This window comes from Hippopotamus amphibius, chromosome 13 (genome assembly GCF_030028045.1).
Source record: "Hippopotamus amphibius kiboko isolate mHipAmp2 chromosome 13, mHipAmp2.hap2, whole genome shotgun sequence".
Taxonomy (NCBI): Eukaryota; Metazoa; Chordata; class Mammalia; order Artiodactyla; family Hippopotamidae; genus Hippopotamus; species Hippopotamus amphibius.
In genome coordinates, this window is record NC_080198.1 from 15085850 (window position 1) to 15110460 (window position 24611).

The 24611-nt window shown below is 38.1% G+C and overlaps 1 long non-coding RNA gene across 1 annotated transcript in view; it reads right to left on the reverse strand.

The window, feature by feature from the left end:
• Window positions 1-7081: 7081 nt before the first annotated feature.
• LOC130835144 (uncharacterized) overlaps window positions 7082-24611 on the reverse strand; it is an 85238-nt gene continuing 67708 nt past the window's right edge. Inside the window, exon 3 of the long non-coding RNA XR_009048839.1 lies at window positions 7082-7135. This is a non-coding gene — a long non-coding RNA (uncharacterized LOC130835144). The remainder of the gene's footprint in view (window positions 7136-24611) is intronic.

Consider the following 24611-nt stretch of genomic DNA (forward strand, 5'->3'; position numbering starts at 1 on the left):
AACCAGTAACTCAAGAGGTAGATAAAAGAATGAACAACAAACCAAGAGAAATACTTGTCGAGGGAGGCAGCAAAGTATCCTCCGGGGAAAGATGGGCTAAACTGACAGGGTAGAAATCTGAGGGTGTTCTGAAATGAAGAAGTCTCCATCAAGTCTGGCCCAAGTGGCCTGGGGTTCAGTTTAATATGAACTCGATGATATCTCTTATTTATTTAATTCCCAATGGCCCATCTGAAAAGAAAGGCCAGTGACACCCATCTTAGTCTACATTTACCAGCAGGGCTGTGAATCTTCTTTTTTCCCTACTTGCCAACCTTAGACCACTAAATTCCTATAGCTGCCTCGTTACGAAGCCATTTCAGCATCAGATGCATTCCTTTTTCATCTCTCTTGACCAGGAGCAAAGTAGAGAACAATTGTTTAGGTGACATTAACACTCGCGCTTAGATTAATGATGCCAAATCTGATTTATATCATCTTTCCTCAGCCATATGATCTGGCATTCTCTGTGCCCTTTTACTGCAGTTGCACATTAAGCTGCATGCTTTAGAGGTTTTCTGCAACAACTCCCAGACCACCTTCCTAATCAGTATTCGCCAGTATCTTTCCTTCCAGCAGAAGCACATTACTTTCTTCTCCCTTTGTTCTTACGTTTATTCTTGTAAGGTTTGTCAGCATCAACTATCTTTCCTATTTATTAGTCTGCTTTCAATAATGACCCAACATCCTATAAAAATATATATTTACGTTGCTTAATAGAAAAATACACCAGCCTGTTTATAGGAAAATTAAGGGGCAGAATTTATGAGGAATGCCTAAAAATAAGACATCTTTCTTCAACTGGGTAATCAAATATTGACAGAATTTTTTAATGTTTTAAGATTTATGGTGGAATCTTGTTTTAGTTCTTGTAGACGATATATTTTATTTTCCTGTGTGTAAAGTCATTTTGTCAAAATATGTATAATGGCATCAATTCGTTTTGGAAGAGAAAGAACGAATGCATGATGAAATTATTACAAGACCTTACTTTTTCTTTAAGCTCTGGTATGTAATTTTTTAAAAGGCAACTAATTGCAAAAATGTTATTGAATCAATCTCAGATATAAATCATTTTAAGCTTTCTTGACACAAAAATGCGAAAAGCTTGATGAAAGTGAAAGAATATGAGATGCTGGTTAAGGATAATAATCTTTTCATTCTGGGCTCACAGACTGTGCCAGGGAGAAAACACAGGCAAACAAAAGCATCAGGCCCCAGGCTTCCAAAGGAGGAATAGACATGATTTCAATCCATGGGTTTATTCAAGTGGTGGTCACTGTGATTCACTAGCTGAATTCTGGCTCTAATTGCCATTACTCAAACTATGCCTATTTATCCCCAGACAGGACAAAATGGCTTTCTTTGTAGCCCAGCTTTACAACAGCACATTTGCAACAATCAACACTTGCAATTGTTTTCTATTCATGCCTCTCAGAATACAAATTGCACTGAATGGCGAGAAATAGCAAGATGAGTAATGCTTATGTTTTAAATCAATCAGATTATGCATTCATTCATTCATTCATTCATTCAAATAATATATGTACTAGACTTGTGCTAAATGCTGTGAATGGTAAAAAAAAAAACAGACACAGTCTCTACCCACAAGGAGTTTATGGTCTTGTGGGGATGGTGTGGGGAGAGGAGGCATTAATCAAAATAGCACACAAATACATAAAAATGACAACTATTACATTGACAGTGAGGGAGAGGTACAGGTGCTACCAGAGCCCATGGGAGGAGAATACACACCATGGTCAAGAATCTTAGAGAAATCGTCCCTGAGGGAGTGACACGGCACTGTGATAACATGAAATGAGTGAGTAAATCAACAAGGTGAAGAAGGCAAAAAACAGTCCAGGCAGAAGGAACACGATGGGTAAACCCCTGGTATAAAGGGAGCTTGATGAATAAAAGACACTAAAAGGGCAGCTTGTTGGAATACAGACTGAGAAGATTTAGCATCACAATGAGAATCCAGATTTAAAAAGAGTCATCCGGGCCATAACATGGAGTTTTGTTTTATCCTGTATGGAATGGGAAAACATTAAACTATTTTAAATAGGGGAGGCATAATCAGATTTGTGTTATGAAAGGATCACCCTGGCTTCAACACGGAGAATAGATTATAAGAGAAAATCAGAAAGTCCCCGGTACTCTTCATGGTCTGCAGTGCAAACAAGTGGTGAGGCAATTCCATTCCCATTGTGGCTGTACTGAAGTTAGAAGGATGGCAGAGAAGATATACTTGGACTGAGCTGACAGGTTAGATTGGGACTCAGTTGCTCTGCAGATCATGGTCTGATTTTAAAAACATAACAAGGTTGGAAACCAAGTTCTCTATCAACCTCTTTACTTCCATGACCTCAACTCTAGCTCAAATCACCGTCATATTTGCCTGAATTACCTCAACCACTGTCTAAGAAGTCATCCTGCTCCACTCTTCCCCATCCACCCTAATCTCAATAGAGTCATCAGAATGATCCCATTAAGATATGTTAGATCATGTCACTCTTTTGCTCTTCCAGTGGCTTCCATCTAACTGGGAGTAAGGGATACACTTGTCACAAAATGGCTTTACAGGCCCTAAGAGATCTTCGCACACTCTTTCTCTTATCCTGCTGTTTTGTCTTTAACTTCATGGCCTCCCCCACCGCCATCCTCTTCTCTCCAGCCACTCCAGCCACCCTGCTGTTCTTTGAGTAGGCATACACTTGCCTTAGGATTAGGACCTGTTGTGCCATCTGCTGGAGCACTCTTCTTCCAGATATCCACTTGGTTGCCTCCCTCATCTCTTTCAGGTTTTTACTCAGATGTGCCCTTCTCACAGAGACCTAACATGACCATCCTGTTGAAACTGTCAATGACCCCTCTCCTGAAGTTCTCCCTAACATCTCTCTCCAACCTACTTTCATTTTTTACCTCTAAACCATGCATTATAACCATTGAAAATATGATCTGCTTTATTTGCTGCTTTTATTTCTTATCTGTCCCTTCTCACTAAGGTTTCTTTTTGGGTTTTGTTGTCTTCTGAGTTCCCAGTGTCTAGAAGAATGCCTGTTTCGTCGTAGGCTTCCAATCCATACTTGTTAAATGAATGAATCTTGGGCCACGGTCCAATGCTTCTGTCCAAGGAAGCCAACCAGGAAATTTCTCTTTCAAGAATTTTGTTGCTAAAGCAAAGCTTATTTATTCTCTACTTAGACTGTGTCCTCTCCACATCAGCTATTTTTTTTAAAGATTCATTTCTTCATTCAAGTTGTATTAATGCAACAGGTGTTTACATGGTGCCAACTATGAGATGAACTCCATGTGCTATGCTGAGAATATAATCAAAATGTATAGATTTGGCCCTCAAATATCCAGATGAGGGCTTACGTATAGATCACAGGTGTAGAGTAGTATACCAAGTGTTTTTTCAAGGTTAGTCTGCTGCTCCTGGAGAACACTGGAGGAAGCTTGGGCATTTAGGAAAGATTCTATGGCGGAAATTATTTTGATCTGGGCTTGCAAACTGGCAGTTAGCAGGCTGACTCCAGACAGCGATTGTATTTAAAGTGGCACATAGAATATTCTCTTCCTTCATCAAAATAAGTAAATGAGTAAATACATATATATATATATACACACACACACTATGATTTTAAAATGGGACACTTTGTATTAAAATCTGGATCTCTTATTACTCTATAAAAAATATTTTAAGGAAATAGAAGATATGATAGTACCGCAGCTGTATCCCTCATAGCAGTGTTAAGCCTAAGCTGATCATTCTATTTTTATCAAAACAGGAAGACAAAGAGACGATCAAGAATGGAGAAAATGTTAAGAAAAATGGAATAAAGCAAACCTCTTGTTGCAAGTGTTATTTCTATGTGTTTAATATGCAACTACCAGCACATTCCCCTCATTTACATTATTTCCGTGGTCCCTGTAGACATCTGAGATTGCATGATGTGATGCAGACCTTGAAAGATGAGTCGGGAAGGATACTGCAGGCAGAGAGAGCAGGGAGGCAGAGAAGAGGATGTGAGTTGCTGGAGAGAAGAGTGTGTAGAAGAAGTGGTGGGGAGCAAGGCCATAGAGGAAAGCTGTGGCCAGATTATGAAGGTTCTTGTATGAAATACTAAAATGTTGAGATTACCCTGTGGGGAAAAACTGAGGCAAATGTATTTTTTAAGCTGTCGAATGAATTATTCATTAATCCTATTATGATTGTGAATTAAAAAGGAATAAATAAAACTGGAAATGAAGATCTGAGGGATTTTCTGTAAATTTAGTGCCATGAACTTGAATACAACTCTTTCAGCTGCTCAAAGCTGTTTGCTACTTTCCAGTTCACTAGTATGTTGTGACAAGTTTGATGCTATGGGAAACATGATCTCCAGAGGAGTTTTTATATTAAATTTATTGTACTAGCATGAATTCATAATGTGATTTATAAACTTAAATCAAGACACAGTAAGGAGTAAGATACAAAGAAATGTATGCACTGTGTGCACGCACTAATGACATGTACCCCAAAGCTACAGTCAACCCCAGGCTCCCTTGCGGCTCCTACACTGAAGTTGGAGCTAAATACCCACCACCCACCCGCAATTCCAGTTATGGCAGGCCAAATGACCCAGTTATGGCCCAAGAGACATAAACAGAAGTTTTCCAGGGGGACTTAAGAGAAAATATTTGCTTTCCTAATGAAAGGCAAAGGCATGCCTGGCATAGGCCTTTTTTTTTCTTTCTTTCTTGTTTTCTCTCCTTCTTCCTACCAAATGCCAGCAGGTGGCTGCCATTCTGCTCCTTTCTTGGCAGCCCTAAAAATTTCAGCTACTGAATCCCTCTTTGGCTTCTTGTTATGTGAGAAGGATAAATTTCTCTTTATTTAAGCCAATTCTCATTCCTGGCTATGGTAGGCTGCTTCTAAGAAGTCCCTCAATGACCTCACTTCCTGGTATCCAAAGCCTTGTGTAATCTCCTGCTCTTGAGGGTAGGTGAGACCTAGGTACTGGCTTCTCAAGAATAGAACACATCGAAAGTGATGGGATGTCACTTCCAAGGTTAGTTTACACACGATGGTAAGGTCCATTTGCCTCTCTATTTTGCTCTCTTGATTGCTTTATGCTAAGGGAAACCAGCTGTCATATTGTGAGGTGCTCTTTGGGGAGGCTCACATGGGAAAAACACTGCTGTCTCTGGCCGACAGTCCACAGGGACTGAGGCCACCCAACAGCACATGAGTGGGCTCAGAAGCAGATCTTCCCCCCATTTGAGGCTCGTGATGACCACGATCACAGCTGACACCCTGATTAGTCTTGGGAAAAAACCTACGCCAGAGGTACCCAGCTCAGCTACACCGAGATGCCTGATGCTTATCTGTGAAATAATAAATGTTAGTTGCTTTTATTTGCTAAGTTTTGTGGCACTTTGTTATGTATCAATAGAGAATGAGCAGACATTAGAATGCCTAAGGGAGCTTTTTTAAAACACCTATGCAATGGCCCTGAAAGAGACCAATTTCATCAGAAACAGAGAGGGCTGGGCCCAGGAATTAGTCATTTAAAAAATGTCTGGGTAATTCCAATGTCAGCCATACTTTAGAACAACCGCTTCGAGCTATTTCTGGTTGGTTTTCCTGCACCTTGCAGCTGAACAGATTCCTAACTGTTATGACTTCTAATGTCAACTATATAACTAAATGTTTTGCTACCCGTGATTTCTTAACCTAATTCTGGTTTTTCTTTTTTGCATTTAGCAAAATGCTTAACTTAACCTTGGTTGTTGCCTTATATCATTACAAGAGTTTCGATTTTCCTTACTTATTATTAATTTTAATATGTCTATTTTGGGAAGAAGAGGAAACCTGTTCTCTTCTCCTAACAACTATAGTTGTCCATGTTCTTATCCTTCTAGGTTCAGAATAGATATAGACAGAAATGTCAAGTTATAAGACTGTATCAGGCACTACATAAATACAACATAAAAACCCGTCTCTATGTTCCATTCTGTGAAAAGACACCATAGAAGTCACATCTGGATACTTGGTCCCACTTCTGTCCTCACTAAACAAGTCACTGTTTTTATGGTTTGTGAACTTTTATAAAGCATTCAGGCAAAGTTTATTTGTCTTTAACTTCAAATAATTTTTACACATTTGAGGTAGCACTTCCTGAAAGTACGTGAACTTGTGGACCCAGAAAGAACTGGGTTCTTTGAATTCTTATTCATTTATCAACTAATTCACTTTGAGTGAATCTGCTTGTGAGCTGTTCAATTTCCTCATGTGTAAACAGGAATAATAATATATACTTTACAGAATTATTACAAAATTTACACATTAAAAAAAAGCTCAAACACAGCCTAGACACTTAGTGCTTGGTAAATGCTAATTGCTATTGCTTTTGTTGATATTTTTGTTTTTAATAAGCAAAAGAACAGTTACATAAAATATAATGTCATGGCTAGCTCTCTAATAATAATAATAATAATTAATAATAATTCTATATCTAAGTTTCTGGAAAGCACATAAAAGAGGACAATAAAATGTTTTTAGAATTCATGTCTGTAGAAATTATTACCTTGCAAAAATGTTCTCTGGCATAAACCTTGAAGAATTTTGGAGGTAGTACATAACCGAAATATACAGTTTTAGGTAATAGTTCATGGGTACTTTTAAAGCTTGAAAGAACCTAGGAATTAACCTATACATTTAAGTGAGGCAAGGGAGCTGGACTAATGAGTCTAATGAGTCCCATGAATACACTGTATTAAGATTTATGTTCATTCTGTTTTGATCCTCCAAAGCAAGATTCCCACAGTGGAGAGTAAGATGTTAGGTTACAATGTAATAGCAAAACCACTGGAGCTTTTTCAGGTAACATTCTATAAGAGTTCCCTGAATTCAGTTCATATTGCATGGTAAAATTAACTACAATCTGGACTATCTTACATAATGAATCCAGAAATAAGGGTTATAAACATTAGGTAGTGAGAAAAATCAAAGGAAAATATAATTGAAAGAAACTTGAAAATACTCACATTTTATGGGAATCAAAGTAGGCTTTAGACATTCGCAAATATGACCAAAGTTAGAGCTGTCCTGGACACAAGAAAGATCAGTAAAATCAGCGAACCTGATACCTTCATGAGGCTTAGAGTCTAATGAGAAGTCATAAGTGGAATGAATAATGCAAACGTGTTCAGTGCAACCATAAAGAGGTATAGGGTGCTGGCTACAGGAACATATCACAACCAGACCCAACCAAGGCGGGGAGTTAACATATGCTTTCTGGAGGATGAGTTTTAAATTCAGAGCTAAAGACAGAAATCATATTAATATGTACATACAGAAGTCACAGGAGTTGTGACAGCCTTTTGCTATACAAAGAATTACTAAAATTAAAGGAACTTCAACTGCAAAAAATCTTGGATATTATCTCTCGTAGATGAGAATCATGAATGATATGCCGGGACCCAGAAGAAACTGTCTGGGGACAGTGCTCAAGCAGTGGAAATAGTTACAGAGAGTGATTAGAGTGGCAAAGCTCAAGAACCTTCTTGGTACATGAGGTAACGAGAAGAAAATAGATATGAAGACATTGTTTGTGGGCCTGGTAACTGGGTTGTTCCTCCAAAGCCCTTCCTATGACAGTAGTCTGCCATTAAGACAGCATCTGGCCTCCTCTGTTTCAAGTTTTTTGGTCTCAAGAATATTATTACTGGCTAAGAGTTTTTTCTTTCTACTCAGTGCAATTTTGTCTAGGTGGCATGAAAAGCTATGTAAACTTAGACAACAGAACAGAGTGTAGGTGGGCATGATGTGGACTTTGGGAACATGGTGATTTATGTCTACGCTTCGGCTACAAACTGCTGTCTGGTTTGCCAAATCACTGAGCTTCCAGTAGCCAATACTTATGCAGTGCTTACAAGACTACCAGGTACTTACAGTACACCAAGAATTATTCTAACATCTTCACGTCTGTAAACTAGCTTAAGTCTAGGTTGGTAAGCTGGGGTTAAATAACTTGCCCAAGGTCACACAATTAGTGAGTGTGAGAGTCAGAATGGGAAACTGGAGGTCTCACTGCAGTATCTATGCTCTTCAGCATCTCAAAGGACAGGTTTTGTGGTTGATTGTTTTGTCTTTCTCTTTTTTAAACAGGTAGATGAGATGTGGTCTGAACAAGCAACATAATAATTACGTATGGTGATATGAGGAGCACTAGAGGGGCGAGTCATTTCAGGACTGTGTTGACATCCTTGGGCTCCATTAGATGCCTGTGCAGCGATGGTATCTGCCTGCAATTCAACTCCTGGCCCAAGACAGAATTTAAATTCTATAGCTCTGCAAAGCTGAGCTGCCAAAGGAAGCCAGTGATGTGAAGATTAGGGAGTTATGTGGGGCCAGGTCTCTAGAGCCCGTGAGACTACTATTAAAATATATGGCCAAAGTCTCTCCTCGATATGGCCATTATAAAGTTCAGGGGTGGATTTAAGAGGCACAATTTTAACATCCCTTAAGAAAACAAACACTGGGATGTACGGTGTTGCTATTCTCATTATTATTTATACAGTGGTGTCGGTCAATGTAATTATTATCATTATTCTTGATGTTTTGATCCTCACTGGATCACAGATTTTGCCCTATCATGAGAAGGAATGCATCTGCTTTGCTCACTACTGCAGACACAGTGTCTCACAGAGTTCAAGTTTAAAAAATATTTGTAAAATAGATGTATCTTAGTAGAGAGAAATATTTACTTTAAATCCACATTAATTCTGGTGGGTTATTTACAATACATGATAAAGTTAAACACTCGAGAACATAAAATATGAAAAAAAGAAAGATATCCAACACGCACACTTAAAAAACACACCAAGAAGAGAAGGAAATAGAGAGTTGTTTAGTGGGGATAGAATTTCAGTTTTGGAAGGTAAAATAGTTCTAGGGATTGGTTGCACAACAATGTGAATATCCTTATCATCACTGAACTGTACACTTAAAAATGGTTATGACGGTAAATTTTCTTTTTTTAGCACAATTAGAAACTTAAAAAAACAAAAACAAACAGCGTCATACCATAAAGAACATTTGCAGAGTAAAAGTAAGATAAAGACTCAGGTAAATTAAAACAAAACATATAGATTGTTTAGAAAAACAACACATGCAAGGCTATAAGAGCTATGATTCCTCAATATGCTGATAGTGATTTCTTTTGCTCCTCATTTCCTGCTAAATTTTTGCTGCTAGAATTTCCCTTCCCTACTCTCATTTCCCTCATCTATGAAATGTGATCTATAACTGAGAAACTCTGTCCAATATTCTTAGGAGAAAACGTCTCTATCATTGTAGGTATTTGTGGAACTTATAGGAAAAAAAAAACAACTGCTTAATTGTAGAAAGTTTATAAGACCATGTTTCTGTACCTACAGCTCTTCTTCACTTAGATCCTAAAGTAGAGCCACACTAATGATTAATTTGGGTATGTTTTAGACTGTCCTCTACATGTGGTCCCACTGCTTTGGGAGAAATACCCTGCTCTGTAAGTGACTTTATTATTATTGTTGTTGTTGTTGTTATTATTACCTCTGACCATTTCTAAGGGCTTTCGTACAGAAAATATTAAAAACAAAACAAAACAAAAAACTGCTATAGATGGAATGTTTATGTTCCCCTAAAATTCATATGTTGAAAACATAATGCCCAAGGTGATGGTATTAGCAGGTGAGGCCTGTGGGAGGTGATTAGGTCTTGAAGGTGGAGCCCTCATGAATGGGATTAGTGCCCTTTGAAAGAGGCCCCAGAAAGCTCTCTCCCTCCTTCCACCACATTAGGCTGAGACCTGGATGAGGGCCCTTACCTGCCATGCTGGCACCCTAATCTACTATTTGCAGCCTTTAGGACTGCAATACAAAAATTTCTGTTGTTTAAAAACTATCCAATCTCTGGTATTTTTTTATAGCTGCCCAAATGGACTAAAAAAACATAAATAAACAAAGCACAAAATTGCGGAACAGGCAAGACCACTGAACTTGGAAGCAAACCATCTGCATTAACATCCAGTTGGGTTTATGAACTAGTTCATATTCTTGCTAAATCTCACTTTTTCCCCCCAAACAGAAGAGCTCTTCAAACCAGATTCTATTGTTTCTCTGACAAATGTATTCTGACATCCAAAACAGCTGCCAGGAGATTTTCAGGGTTTCATTTCTCATTTTGCCAAAAGAGCTTTTTTTTTCTTTTCTTTTCCTTTTTTTTTTTTTTTTTGGCACGCACACCTATACACTGCTCATGCATCATGCATGCACAAATACACACAGATAATTTTGTGTGTATGCACTGAGAAGTTCCTGTACCCTGAGATTTCAAGCACTCTAAAGAAGGGCCCTGAATTCCTGATGTCATGACCTGAAACGCCTTTCTGCTCTGATATTGCTTTTGTAAGAAACCAGACACTTACATAAGTGACATTTATTTCAATGTCCATGACCCATGATGTCTGGGATAGGTCTTTGATAAGATGGTTCAGGGTAAGGAAGGCTAGGAAACAGAAATACACCAGGCAATATTATCTGAAGATTCCAGTCGGAAGCAGAGTCCAGTCAGATAAGGTATGGAAGGAACTATTTACAGATGTATAGACAGTGGATGTTCAGGCCTAGAGCCTAGCAATGCTAGGACACCATTAGCACACTTGAGCTCAAGACGAGGGGAGGAGGAAATAATGTCGCTGGAGATAAGAGTGAGATGCAACTGTGCAGCAACACAAGACAAGAGGTGTAACTATGGAGGCAACAGCCTCTGGCAGAAAATGCAGTCTGGACAAAGAAGCAAGCATGGAAAAAATGAAACCTACTACTCTCTCTGTATGTATGTAGGTCTCCTGCCAGTGCAAACCCTGTGTCACTGCTTCTCGCATGATGGTGATGTGGCTGGTATAGGGACCCCACTCTGAGAACCATGGAGGTAAGGAAGCCAGCCAGCATGAAAGCCCAGGGGAGGTAGTGCATAAACAATCACCCTGCCCAGACCGGCACAGGGCAGAGAGAGAGGGAATATGAGTCTCAGGATGGAAACAGAAAATAGCCAGCGCAGGGAGAGACCATCAACATGCAAGGAAGAAATGCAGAAGGCAAATACAATATAAAGTTGGTGGGTCGTGTCCGTGAATCTTGCGGTAAACAGCAAGACAAATTCCAAGAGTGAGAGGAAGGCTTAGTTCTTTCAACGAACTTGGGAAACAAGGCAAGATCCCAGTTCCTAGACTGGGAACAGATGTAAAGATCAGCTATACCAAGAATAATACAACCTCAATATAGGATCCCAAGTGGTAATATAAGGGGGATGAGGTTGTGCAGCGAATAACAAGCAACAAGGCAAGAGCTTATAGTAGGAATTGGATCGAGGATTCCATGATGCTCAGCTTTGGGCTACTGACTTGCACTTCTCATCCTTCCCCACACCACTGAGCAAGACTGGTCCCAGTGTATGGTATAGGAGGTTCAACAGTTCCCATTTGTAGTAGAACTGACAAACTAGGAAGAGAGATATGAAAAAAATGAGTATAAACCATTTTAATAATATAGTTTTGCACTATGTCTTGAATTAATATAGACCAAATGCAGAGGGAGGACCCGTAGCATCAGCATCACCTGGGAGCTTGTTAAAATTGCAGCGTGGTGGCCACCCTACTACAGACGTATTGAACCAGTATCTCTGGGGATGGGGTTCACACATGTGCAGTTTAACAAGTCAAAATCACTGGTCCTCAACTTGGTTGCACATTGGAGTTACCTAAAGTGTTTCTTTAAATATCATTGTCTGTGTCTGTCTACCTCCAGAAATTCTGATTCAATTGGAATGAGAAGTATTGTAGATTGTTCTCAAAGATGGCTTTAATAATTTCCCATGCCCCTGTGCAGGACTATTTGCCACTCCACCTATCAGGAGGTAGAGTTTATTTCTTCCCCTTTAAAATCCAGGCTTCACAACATGGCTTGTTTTTTCCAATAGATTAATAGAAGCATGATACAAAAAGTGACTTAGAAAGACTTGCACATTAGGGCTTGCTCTCTCTGGCTTCTTTTGGAAACCTGAGATCATATCGCGCATAAATCCGAATGAGGCTATTAGGAAACACAAAGGGAAGTGAGGTGCCCTTGTCTGATGACTTGCCAAAGACCAGGCATATTAGTGAGGCCACATTCAGTCATTCAGCCAGATGACTACGCAAGCGACCACAGGTGAGAGGAACAGAAGAAGCAGCTGGCTGGGCCCAGCTCAAGTTGCAAACAAATATGCTTTTTATTTTAAGACACTAAGTTATACGATGGGTTGTTATGTAGCGACATATACTGATATAGAGTATGATCTGAGCATTTCAGGTTTTAAAAGCTCTCCAGGTGATTTTGATGGGCAGCAAAGCTGTTCTTCCATGTGATTGTGTGGACCAATTTTTAAAAGTCTTTATTGAATTTGTTACAATATTGCTTCTGTTTCACATTTTGGTTTTTTGGCCTTGAGGCAGGTGGGATCTTAGTTCCCCCACCAGGAACTGAACCCATGCCCCCTGCACTGGAGGGCGAAGTCTTAACCACTGGACTGCCAGGGAAGTCCCACGCCACGTAATTGTAATTGTAATCTTCTGGAAAGCTTTTAATATTGATGGCTGGGCCACCCTAGAGTTTCTGATATAATTGATAAGGGGTATATCCTAGTCATTAGTATTGTTTAAAAATTCCCAGGTGATTCTAGTACGCAGCACAAGTTGACGACCACTGTTCTTAAAAGATATTTTTGTTGATATGGAAATATACAATCATTTGTAAACCATCTATCAATAGTTGTAGAGGCACCATGGGTGCAAAGGATAGTGAAAAGAGAGGTAAAGCTCTATTCAGCCAATAACTAACACTACGCACACTTACATCCCTTTTACACAAATGTCTATACGTCCTGACCCTCCTTGGGATAAATAGTACTTGATATGAGCATGGTTGGGGCCTTCAGATCAGCTTGCTTTCGCTGATCTGAAGGTTGGTATTTATACCAACCTCAAGGAGTGTGCATTCTCTCTACCTATGGTTATCATTGTAAATAAGAAATTACTTACTCTTTGTTGTCTACAGACTCACTTTTTGTTGACTGGCTAGAATTATGAAACAAAGCTTTAGTTGAATATTAAAATTGAGAACTCTCACATAAAAACCAGGAAATCCCATGGGTCTTGAAAAATCTGTCTTGGCAACACTGATCCTCTTTCTCAAAAGGCAATAATTTGAGTGAAGCAGAATTGCTTGTAGACACTTCCTTCAGATGGATATTGTGGGGTTCAGTTTATAGCAGCTCCCCTTTTCCTGGCTCCTGCCTTCATCCCCCTTCATGCCCTACCCTCCACGCCAAGGGACTGCATCTGCTTTATTGCTTATTTGTCTAAGCCCCTGGGGGCAAAGGATATTTTCCATTCTCTAATCATTCTTTTCTTAAATTCCCATTATATTACATTTTGCTCTTTAATTACTTCCTTCCTTATGTGGTTGTCTTTTAGTTTACATGGGCAAACCTTTCCTATCCTATCCAAAGAGACTGCAAACTCCTTGAAGCCAGAAGCGCTGTGTGAACTTCTTTGACATCTCTGAAGGAAAGCAGCACAGTGTTAGACAGAAGAATGCTTAATAAATATTCTTCGAAACACATCTGAACAACTTGGAAGAGGGTGGTCATTAGTAAGTTGAGTCAATTACACATCCTCTCAATTATAATTACCATTCATGATTGAACTGATGGTTCTGGAGCTTCAAAAAATGACCACGTTAGAGCAGTCTGAATTTGGGAAATAAAAATCATTTCTAAAAAAGAAAAAAAATGATTCACCCTAATGCTTCTTAAGGGTTGTTTGCATGTCACATGCACTGTGTTAAATGCTGGTAAGGTATTCCCTGACGTAATTAATTTGATTCTGCATCTTCTATCACTGTTTTCAAATCATATGTCCTAAAACATAGTTTCCCTGCATTTCAGGTCAAATAATAAAGAAAATTCATTAGATAGCGGCTCGCTATGCTCCTAAGTATACCTCTGCAAGAGAATTTTAATAATCAAAGAAGTTGCTCGTGTAGGGATATGATAAATTGCTTTGCTACAGGGTAATATAAACCTTAACTAGTATGATGAATACTTACACTTCACAAGGAAAGCTGAAATGCTGCAAACTATTTAAATATGCGCTTCCTGATAAATGAACACAATCATCTGCAAATATTCTAGATGAGACACAATATTGACTTCCATATTCAAGTAAAATGTCTCCTTAGGAAAAAAAAAAGGCTCAAAGAAAGACATTTTGAGAAAGGAAATAGACCCACGAAAGCATTTAATATCACCAGTATATTTTCTGGAAATATCTGTGGATCAACGATTTTTAAAAATTCGTTTTCCAATTTATAATTATCAAACTTAAGAATAATTGGTTTTCCAAGTTCTTTCTGAATGCTAATTTTCATGGCTGATAATGAAGAAAAGGCTTTGACAACTGAAATCCCCAGGGTTTGAAAGTCATTAACACAGAGAACACTTGTTTTCTAAGCTTTCCTCACATGTTGATGTTAAAATATGACAAAAAATACCAGTTGAGGGGTCACCATATTTGCTTTTGTGAGGAAGAAATAGGACGGCTGTATGCTGAAATCTCATGGAAATGTGACCTGTGGCACCAGCAGATTCAGTACCTGGATGGAGATGCTTGGTATTTTTCCCTTGTCAATGTGCAGCTGTTGTCTCATATTCTTTCTGGGATAGCCCATTTTACACAGTGTAATTAATGTTTGTTTTTCCGTTTATTAACGCATCCCCCCATTTGTCTGATTTTCCTTTGTTGTTCTCCTACCTTCTTGAACTATATGCTTAATCACTTCATTTATTTTTAATTTTCTCTATTATCTGTGTTTGCTCTTAAGTTTGTAAGTGTTTCTCCTGATGCCACCTTGGCTTCATTCTGCAAGGCCTAATGTGGTGTTCTTAAAACTTTACATTTCTAAACCATTTGCAATTATAAGAAAGTCTCCAACTTACAATGGTTCAACTTCCAATTTTTTGACTTTGCAATGGTGCAAAAGCAATACGTGTCCAGTAGAAACTGTACTTGGAATTTTGTTCTTTTCCCAGGCTAGCAATATGCAATATGATACTCTCTCGATGCTGGACAGAGGCAGCAAGCCACATCTCCCAGTCAGCCATGAGATCACCAGGAGAAACAATCTATACATTTACAACCTTCTGTACCCATACGACCAGTCTGCTTTCCACTTTCAGTACATCGTTCAATAAATTCCATGAGATATTTGACAATTTACTATAAAATAGGCTTTGTGTTAGATGATTTTGCCGAACTGTAGGCTAATGTGTTTTGAGCCTGTTTAATGTAAGCTAGGCTAAACTATGATATTTGGTACGTTGTATATATGAAATGCATTTTTGACTCACTGGAGTTTCAACTTTCCAGGGGTGTATCAGAATGTAACCACATCATAAATCAAGGAAGATATATCTATAACTATATTTCGTATTCTCTTTTCAAGGCTTATGTAGAAGTGTGGCTTGCTATAATCTTTCAAGGAATGATGTTTGGATATTCTTTAATTCCTGACTGCCTAACTTCATTACCTCTTGACTCAATTATTTAAGCTATATAACTTTTTTCTTTGGAGACTGTATTGAGATTTTAATTTTTGACCTAAATCATAAGCATTTTTTGGTTCACGTGTTTAAAAATATGTGTTGTCTTCTTTTTAGAGTTAAAAAATACTTTAAAAATTTATTAATCATATTATTCATGTTCACTTTCTTTATTCAATGTCAACTTGATATCAATTTTTAAAAGGGAAATGACTTTCGTTGTGATTTGGGGAAGTTCCTTTATTTCTATTAGTTTTACAGAGAGTATTCCAATTTTATGTGTTTGTGAGTGGGCTATAAAAACTAAACAACAACAACTTGAAAACACTGAGAGGAAGACAAAGGGAAATACAACTCAAAAACACATCATGGGGATTTCCCTAGCGGCCCAGTGGGTAAGACTCTGCACTCCCAATGCAGGGGGCCCAGGTTCGATCGCTGGTTGGAGAACTAGATCCTACGTGGATGCCACAACTAAGAAATCCGCATGCCACAACGATGAACCTGCATGCTGCAACTAAAAGATCCTGCATGCTGTAACAAAGATCCCGTGTGTCACGACAAGATCGGGCGCAGCTAAAATAAATAAATATTGAAAAAAAAAGAAATAGGAAACTGGGTGGCACAGTGAAAAAAGCAGTGCACCTTGGCTTTGAATGCAGTTCCCTTATACACTAGCTGTGTGACCTTGGGCAAGTTGCTTATGTCCTCTGAGCCTGAAAGTCTTAAACTGGAAACAGTAAAGCCTTTCTTATAAGGTTGTTATAAAGATGAATGAGATAATTTGCGTAAATAACCTAGTGAAGTGAAAGTGTCTGGGACATTAGTAGGTAGTCAATAAAGGGTAGTCTCTACCGTTATTGTAGTAAAACTAACAATACTAATATAATTTAATTATTATTCATGAAGCTTCTAAGGGGAATTAACATTCAAACCACGATGTGTAGTTCATTACTCATCTACTGCTGCATAACAATATTACCACCAATTCAGTGGCTCAAAACAACATACATTTATTGTCTCTCAGTTTTTGTGAGTCAGGACTCTGTGCAAAGCTTAACTGGCTCCTCTTCTTCAGGGTCTCGCACAAATTACTGTTACAATGAAGGTGCTGGCCAGGATTGGGGTCTCATTTCAAGGCTCAAAGGGGAAGGATCTGCTTCTAAGATCATGTGTGTCAGCAAAATTCAGTTCCTTTCAGCATGCTGGGCTGAGGACCTTGCTTTCCTGTGGGCTGTTGGTAAAGACCACCATGTGGCCTTCTCCATAAGGTGACCCACAAGCCTGCTTCCTCAAAGCCAGTAAGGGAGAGAGTCTTCTAGCAAGACAAACGTTACAATCCTAGGACACCATAACCACATAAGAGACATCCCATCCGTTTTCTGAATTCTTTTGGTAGGAGGTTACAGGTCCCACCCACACTCAAGGGAGGAGATTACGTGAGGGTATGAATACTAGGCAGAAGGAAAGATGGAGAACATCATAGAATTTCTCCACCACAGGTAGAGACTAGAGGGAGGGGTATTTGGCTTCATTTAAGAAATACTTTAAAATAATTAGAACTATTCAAAGAAGAATGGGCCATACTATGAAGAAGTGCTCTCATTGACCAGATGGGTTTATCAAAGATATTAGAGATTAAATGTGGTATGAGGAAAATTCTGGAGAGTTCATTTTCAAGTTACCTTCCTAGTAGGATACGGTTTCTTTAGAATATTGCTGAGTGCTTCACTGTGATTTTTCTTGAATCATATTCTAGTTGTTGGCTTAAAGGAGACCAATGTCACCTTAAGAACTGAGTGTTCAGGAAAAAAGGAATAAGACTGGCTATCCCAATACTTACCCTCTGCTTTAGTCAATCATTTGTGAAACTTAAATACTCTTGTATTCAACTGTTTTCCCTGTTAAGTCATTGAGAAGTCACTGTACAGGCAATAGCCTAATAAAATATAGTTATACAGTTTTAAAAAAGCAAACTATTATGTTGACATAAGAGGTTTAAACAGTCTTAAGTAATGAGTTTAACAATTGTCATTCCCAGTTCCATGTTCAGAAAATAGTAATTGAACTCATTAAATATTTGTTGAATGCATAACACATTTTGCTTGAAGTCAAGAGTGAAATCAGACTCAGACTGGCAGGGTTTCTAACCCCTTCTCTGATAATTACTTCTGTGTGACCCCAGACAAGCTACTTAATTACCATGTGCCTAAGTTTCATTATCTGCAAAAGTGAGGGTGATAATATTGCTCTTCATACAGTTGTTTTGAGGATTAAATAAATTTATTCCTGTCAAATTTTTACATGACTGTCCTGTGTGTGGAATAAATGTTAGCTATTTTCATTATGCTACTTAGTCAAAAAGTATTAAAAGGATAGATGATGGTTTTTGGAAATTAAATAATTATTTTAGCTAATGAATTCTTGCATGTAAGTATGTAAATAGCCATCACATATTAAGCTTTCACATTTTTATTATATCAAATATTTGATAATTTATAGGGCACATGCAGAACTAGCCAATTCCCATTTTGTTGCAGCTTGATTACGATGCTTTTGTTATTCTTAATGAGAACCTTGGATTAGATTAAAATGCAAGAAAACAGGTGGTTACTCACATTTTAATAATAGCAGGGTAATGAAGACTTTGTCTTCCAATTTAATTAATAAATTGTCCCCTTTTGATTCAAAAGCAGTAATAGCTTTTGGTAAATAATCAGCCTGCCAATATTTGTCAAACATTTCACACTAAATTGCTATCATTTGGATTACAGATGTATGAGGTTCACAAACCCTCCTCCTGGTTTTTTCCCAGGAGCAACGTGCAACTAAATCAGCTCAGAAAGAACATGAGGATTTGGAAGAACTAATTTGAATATATTAGAAGACATTTCACAAAAGTGCTAGTTTGCATTCTTGCACAGACTTGAGCAATGCTAACAAATTGCCTTGACTGAAAAAGGCTGTTTCCTTCCCTTTCCCATTTCTTTGTATGTGGGAATTTATAGAAGAAATATTTTACATTGATGGTGAGAGAGTTTTAGAGTTAACCCGCTGGTCGCAATAGTGTAGCTTGCCAATATGTCTTCAGCAAATTCAGTTTCCTGGTCAACCAGAAATCTTTTTCTTTAATCTGCCAAAGTCATGCCAATTGCCATAAGGGCATAGGTGCCATTGGGGTGGACCTCACAAATATTTCTGTTCAGGCCTAATCAGACACTGACAGTCTCTTAAGAGATTCTACTCTATTCTCGATCTTACCTTGCCATCCTTTTAATTTGTGAGATAGGGATAAGTTTTTGCACTTTTTTTTTTTCTTTTGGGGGGGTACACCAAGTTCAATCATCTGTTTCTATACACATATCCCCGTATTCCCTCCCTTCCTTGACTCCCCCCCCTCAAGTCCCCCCCACCCTCCCCGCCCCAGTCCTCTAAGGCATCTTCCATCCTCAAGTTGGACTCCCTTAGTTTTTGCACTTTTTGAAATCTTTAAAGTAATTTTATTCAATTGAAAATAATTTTGGATTTTAGTGAAATATATGTTAAACTCGTATATTACTTAAAGTAAGCAAATAATTGAATTCACATCCAAGAAAATAAAAGTGCTTTCTTAAGTCCCTCAATAAAATTTCATAATTTTCTTAAGGTATATTTTCATGCCAATTGTTTTTTAAGTGAGATATAATTGATATGCAACATTATATTAGTTTCAGATGTACAACAAAAAAATTTCATAATTTGTGTACATTGTGAAATGATCACCACTACATCTAGTTAACATCTGTCACCATATATAGTTACAATTTTTTTTTCCATTTCTTTTCTTGTGATGAGGACTTTTAAGACCTACTCCCTTAGCAACTTTCAAATATGCAATACAGTATTATTAAATATAGTCACCATGCTGTACATTATATCCTCATGATTTATTTTATCACTGGAAGTTTGTACATTTTGACCCTCGGAACCCATTTTCCCCATTCTGTACCCTCACCCTTCTACAACTACCAGTATGCTCTCTGAGTCTATGAACTTGGGGGTTTTTTTGTTTGTTTGCTTATTTGTTTTATTTTTTAGATTCCACATATAACTGAGATCATACGATATTTGTCTGATATTTATTATTTATCCTCTCTTCATCCACTGATGGACACTTGTTTCCATTTAGCTATCATAAATAATGCTGCAATGAACATGGGGTGTGAATATATCTTTTAGAATTAGTATTTTTGATTTCTTTGGATAAATACCCAGAAGTGGAATTGCTGAATCATATGGTAGTTCTGTTTTTTTGTTTTGTTTTGTTTTGTTTTTCCATATAAATTTTGTTTATTTACATTTTCACCTCAAAAAAGTTTTAGATGTTCTCCCTTTTGGAAGAAAGTTATTATTTTTTGCTTAATTTTTTATTTTTTTATTTTTTTAATTTTTTTGGGGGGGTACACCAGGTTCAATCAACTGTTTTTATACACATATCCCTGTATTCCCTCCCTTCCTTGACGCCCCCCCCTCGAGTCCCCCCCACTTTCCCTGTCCCAGTCCTCTAAGGCATCTTCCATCCTCGAGTTGGACTCCCTTTGTTATACAACAACTTCCCACTGACTCTTTTACAGTTGGTAGTATATATATGTCTGTGCTACTCTCTCGCTTCTTCTCAGTTTCCCCTTCACCCCCCGCCCCCTCCCATACCTCGAGTTCTCCAGTCCATTCTCTGTATCTGCTTCCTTGTTCTTGTCACTGAGTTCATCAGTACCATTTTTAGATTCCGTATATGTGAGTTAGCATACAATATTTGTCCTTCTCTTTCTGACTTACTTCACTCTGTATGACAGATTGTAGTTCTATCCACCTCATTACATATAGCTCCATCTCCTCCCTTTTTATAGCTGAGTAATATTCCATTGTATATATATGCCACATCTTCTGTATCCATTCATTTGTTGATGGGCATTTAGGTTGCTTCCATGTCCTGGCTATTGTAAAGAGTGCTGCAATAAACATTATGGTACAAGTTTCTTTTGGGATTATGGTTTTCTTTGGGTATATGCCCAGGAGTGGGATGACTGGATCATATGGTAGTTCTATTTGTAGTTTTTTAAGGAACCTCCAAATTGTTTTCCATAGTGGCTGTACCAACTTACAGTCCCACCAACAGTGCAGGAGAGTTCCCTTTTCTCCACACCCTCTCCAACATTTGTTGTTTCCAGACTTTGTGATGATGGCCATTCTGACTGGTGTGAGGTGATACCTCATTGTGGCTTTGACTTGCATTTCTCTGATGATGAGTGATGTTGAGCATCTTTTCATGTGTTTGTTGGCCATCTGGATGTCTTCTTTGGAGAAATGTCTCTTTAGGTCTTCTGCCCATTTGTGGATTGGGTTATTTGCTTTTTTTTTTTTTTATTTTTTTATTATTATTTTATTTTATTTTTTTGGGGGGTACACCAGGTTCAATCAACTGTTTTTATACACATATCCCCATATTCCCTCCCTTCCTTGACGCCCCCCCCTCGATTCCCCCCCACCCTCCCTGCCCCAGTCCTCTAAGGCATCTTCCATCCTCGAGTTGGACTCCCTTTGTTATACAACAACTTCCCACTGACTATTTTACAGTTGGTAGTATATATATGTCTGTACTACTCTCCCGCTTCTTCTCCGTTTCCCCTTCACCCCCCGCCCCCTCCCATACCTCGAGTTCTCCAGTCCATTCCCTGTATCTGCTTCCCTGTTCTTGTCACTGAGTTCATCAGTACCATTTTTAGATTCCGTATATGTGAGTTAGCATACAATATTTGTCTTTCTCTTTCTGACTTACTTCACTCTGTATGACTGATTGTAGTTCTATCCACCTCATTACATATAGCTCCATCTCATCCCTTTTTATAGCTGAGTAATATTCCATTGTATATATATGCCACATCTTCTGTATCCATTCATTTGTTGATGGGCATTTAGGTTGCTTCCATGTCCTGGCTATTGTAAAGAGTGCTGCAATAAACATTATGGTACAAGTTTCTTTTGGGATTATGGTTTTCTTTGGGTATATGCCCAGGAGTGGGATTACTGGATCATATGGTAGTTCTATTTGTAGTTTTTTAAGGAACCTCCAAATTGTTTTCCATAGTGGCTGTACCAACTTACAGTCCCACCAACAGTGCAGGAGAGTTCCCTTTTCTCCACACCCTCTCCAACATTTGTTGTTTCCAGACTTTGTGATGATGGCCATTCTGATTGGTGTGAGGTGATACCTCATTGTGGCTTTGACTTGCATTTCTCTGATGATGAGTGATGTTGAGCATCTTTTCATGTGTTTGTTGGCCATCTGTACGTCTTCTTTGGAGAAATGTCTATTTAGGTCTTCTGCCCATTTGTGGATTGGGTTATTTGCTTTTTTGGTATGAAGCTGCATGAGCTGCTTGTATATTTTGGAGGTTAATCCTTTGTCCGTTGTTTCATAGGCAATTATTTTGTCCCATTCTGAGGGTTGCCTTTTAGTCTTGTTTATGGTTTCTTTTGCTGTGCAAAAGCTTTTAAGTTTCATGAGGTCCCATTCGTTTATTCTTGATTTTATTTCCATGATTCTAGGAGGTGGGTCAAAAAGGATGTTGCTTTGATGTACGTCAAAGAGTGTTCTGCCTATGTTTTCCTCTAGGAGTTTTATAGTGTCTGGCCTTATATGTAGGTCTTTAATCCATTTGGAGTTTATTTTTGTGTATGGTGTTAGGAAGTGTTCTAATTTCATTCTTTGACATGTTGCTGTCCAATTTTCCCAGCACCACTTATTGAAGAGGCTGTCTTTTTTCCATTGTATACTCGTGCCTCCTTTGTCAAAGATAAGGTGCCCATATGTGTTTGGGCTTACTTCTGAGTTCTCTATTCTATTCCATTGATCATCCTTTCTATTTTTGTGCCAGTACCATACTGTCTTGATCACTATGGCCTTGTAGTATAGTTTGAAGTCAGGAAGCCTGATTCCACCAACTCCATTTTTCCTTCTCAAGATTGCTTTGGCTATTCGGGGTCTTTTGCGTTTCCATACAAATCGTAAGATTTCTTGCTCTAGTTCTGTGAAGAATGCCATTGGTAATTTGATCGGGATTGCATTGAATCTGTAAATTGCTTTGGGTAGTACAGTCATTTTCACGATGTTGATTCTTCCAATCCAGGAACATGGTATGTCCCTCCATCTGTTTGTGTCGTCTTTGATTTCTTTCATCAATGTCTTAAAGTTTTCTGCATACAGATCTTTTGCCCCCTTAGGCAGGTTTATTCCTAGGTATTTTATTCTTTTTGTTGCAATGGTGAATGGGAGAGTTTCCTTAATATCTCTTTCTGCTCTTCTGTTGTTAGTGTATAGGAATGCAAGAGATTTCTGTGCATTAATTTTGTATCCTGCTACTTTACTAAACTCATCAATTAGTGCTAGCAGTTTTCTGGTAGAGTCTTTAGGGTTTTCTATATATAATATCATGTCATCTGCAAAGAGTGACAATTTTACTTCTTCTTTTCCAATTTGGATTCCTTTGATTTCTTTTTCTTCTCTGATTGCTGTGGCTAACACTTCCAAAACTATGTTAAATAACAGTGGTGAGAGTGGACACCCTTGTCTTGTTCCTGTTCTTAGAGGGAATTCTTCCAGTTTTTCTCCATTGAGAACAATGTTGGCTTTTGGTTTGTCATATATGGCTTTTATTATGTTGAGGTAATTTCCTTCTATGCCCATTTTCTGGAGAGCTTTTATCATAAATGGATGTTGAACTTTGTCAAAAGCTTTTTCTGCATCTATTGAAATGATCATATGGTTTTTATCCTTCACTTTGTTGATATGATGTATCACGTTGATTGATTTGCGTATATTGAAGAATCCTTGCATCCCAGGGATAAACCCCACTTGATCATGGTGTATGATTTTTTTAATGTGCTGTTGCAGTCTGTTAGCTAGTATTTTGTTGAGGATTTTTGCATCTATATTCATCAGTGGTATTGGTATGTAGTTTTCTTTTTTTGTGACATCTTTGCCTTGTTTTGGTATCAGGGTGATGGTAGCCTCGTAGAATGAGTTTGGGAGTGCTCCGCCTTCTGCAATATTTTGGAAGAGTTTGAGAAGGATAGGTGTTAACTCTTCTCGAAATGTTTGATAGAATTCGCCTGTGAATCCATCTGGTCCTGGGCTTTTGTGTGTTGGGAGATTTTTAATCACTGCCTCAATTTCTGTACTTGTGATTGGTCTGTTCATGGTTTCTATTTCTTCCTGGTTCAGTCTTGGAAGATTGTATTTTTCTAAGAATGTATCCATTTCTTCCAGGTTATCCAATTGATTGGCATATAGTTGCTTGTAGTAGTCTCTCATGATGTTTTGTATTTCTGAGGCGTCCGTTGTGACTTCTCCTTTTTCATTTCTAATTCTGTTGATTTGCATCTTCTCCATTTTTTTCTTGATGAGTCTGGCTAATGGTTTATCAATTTTGTTAATCTTCTCAAAGAATCAGCTTTTAGTTTCATTTATTTTTCTTATGGTTTCTTTCCTTTCTTTTTCATTTATTTCTGCTCTGATCTTTATGATTTCTTTCCTTCTGCTCACTTTGGGGTTTCTTTGTTCTTCTTTCTCTAGTTGTTTGAGGTGTAAGGTTAGGTTGTTTATTCGATCATTTTCTTGTTTCTTAAGGTAGGACTGTATTGCTATAAACTTCCTTCTTAGAACTGCTTTTGCTGCGTCCCATAGGTTTTGGGTTGTTGTGTTTTCGTTGTCATTTGTTTCTAGATATTTTTTGATTTCCTCTTTGATTTCCATAGTGATTCCTTGGTTGTTTAAGAGTGAATTGTTTAGCCTCCATGTGTTTGTATTTTTTGCAGTTTTTTTCCTGTAATTGATATCTAGTCTCATGGCATTGTGGTCTAAGAA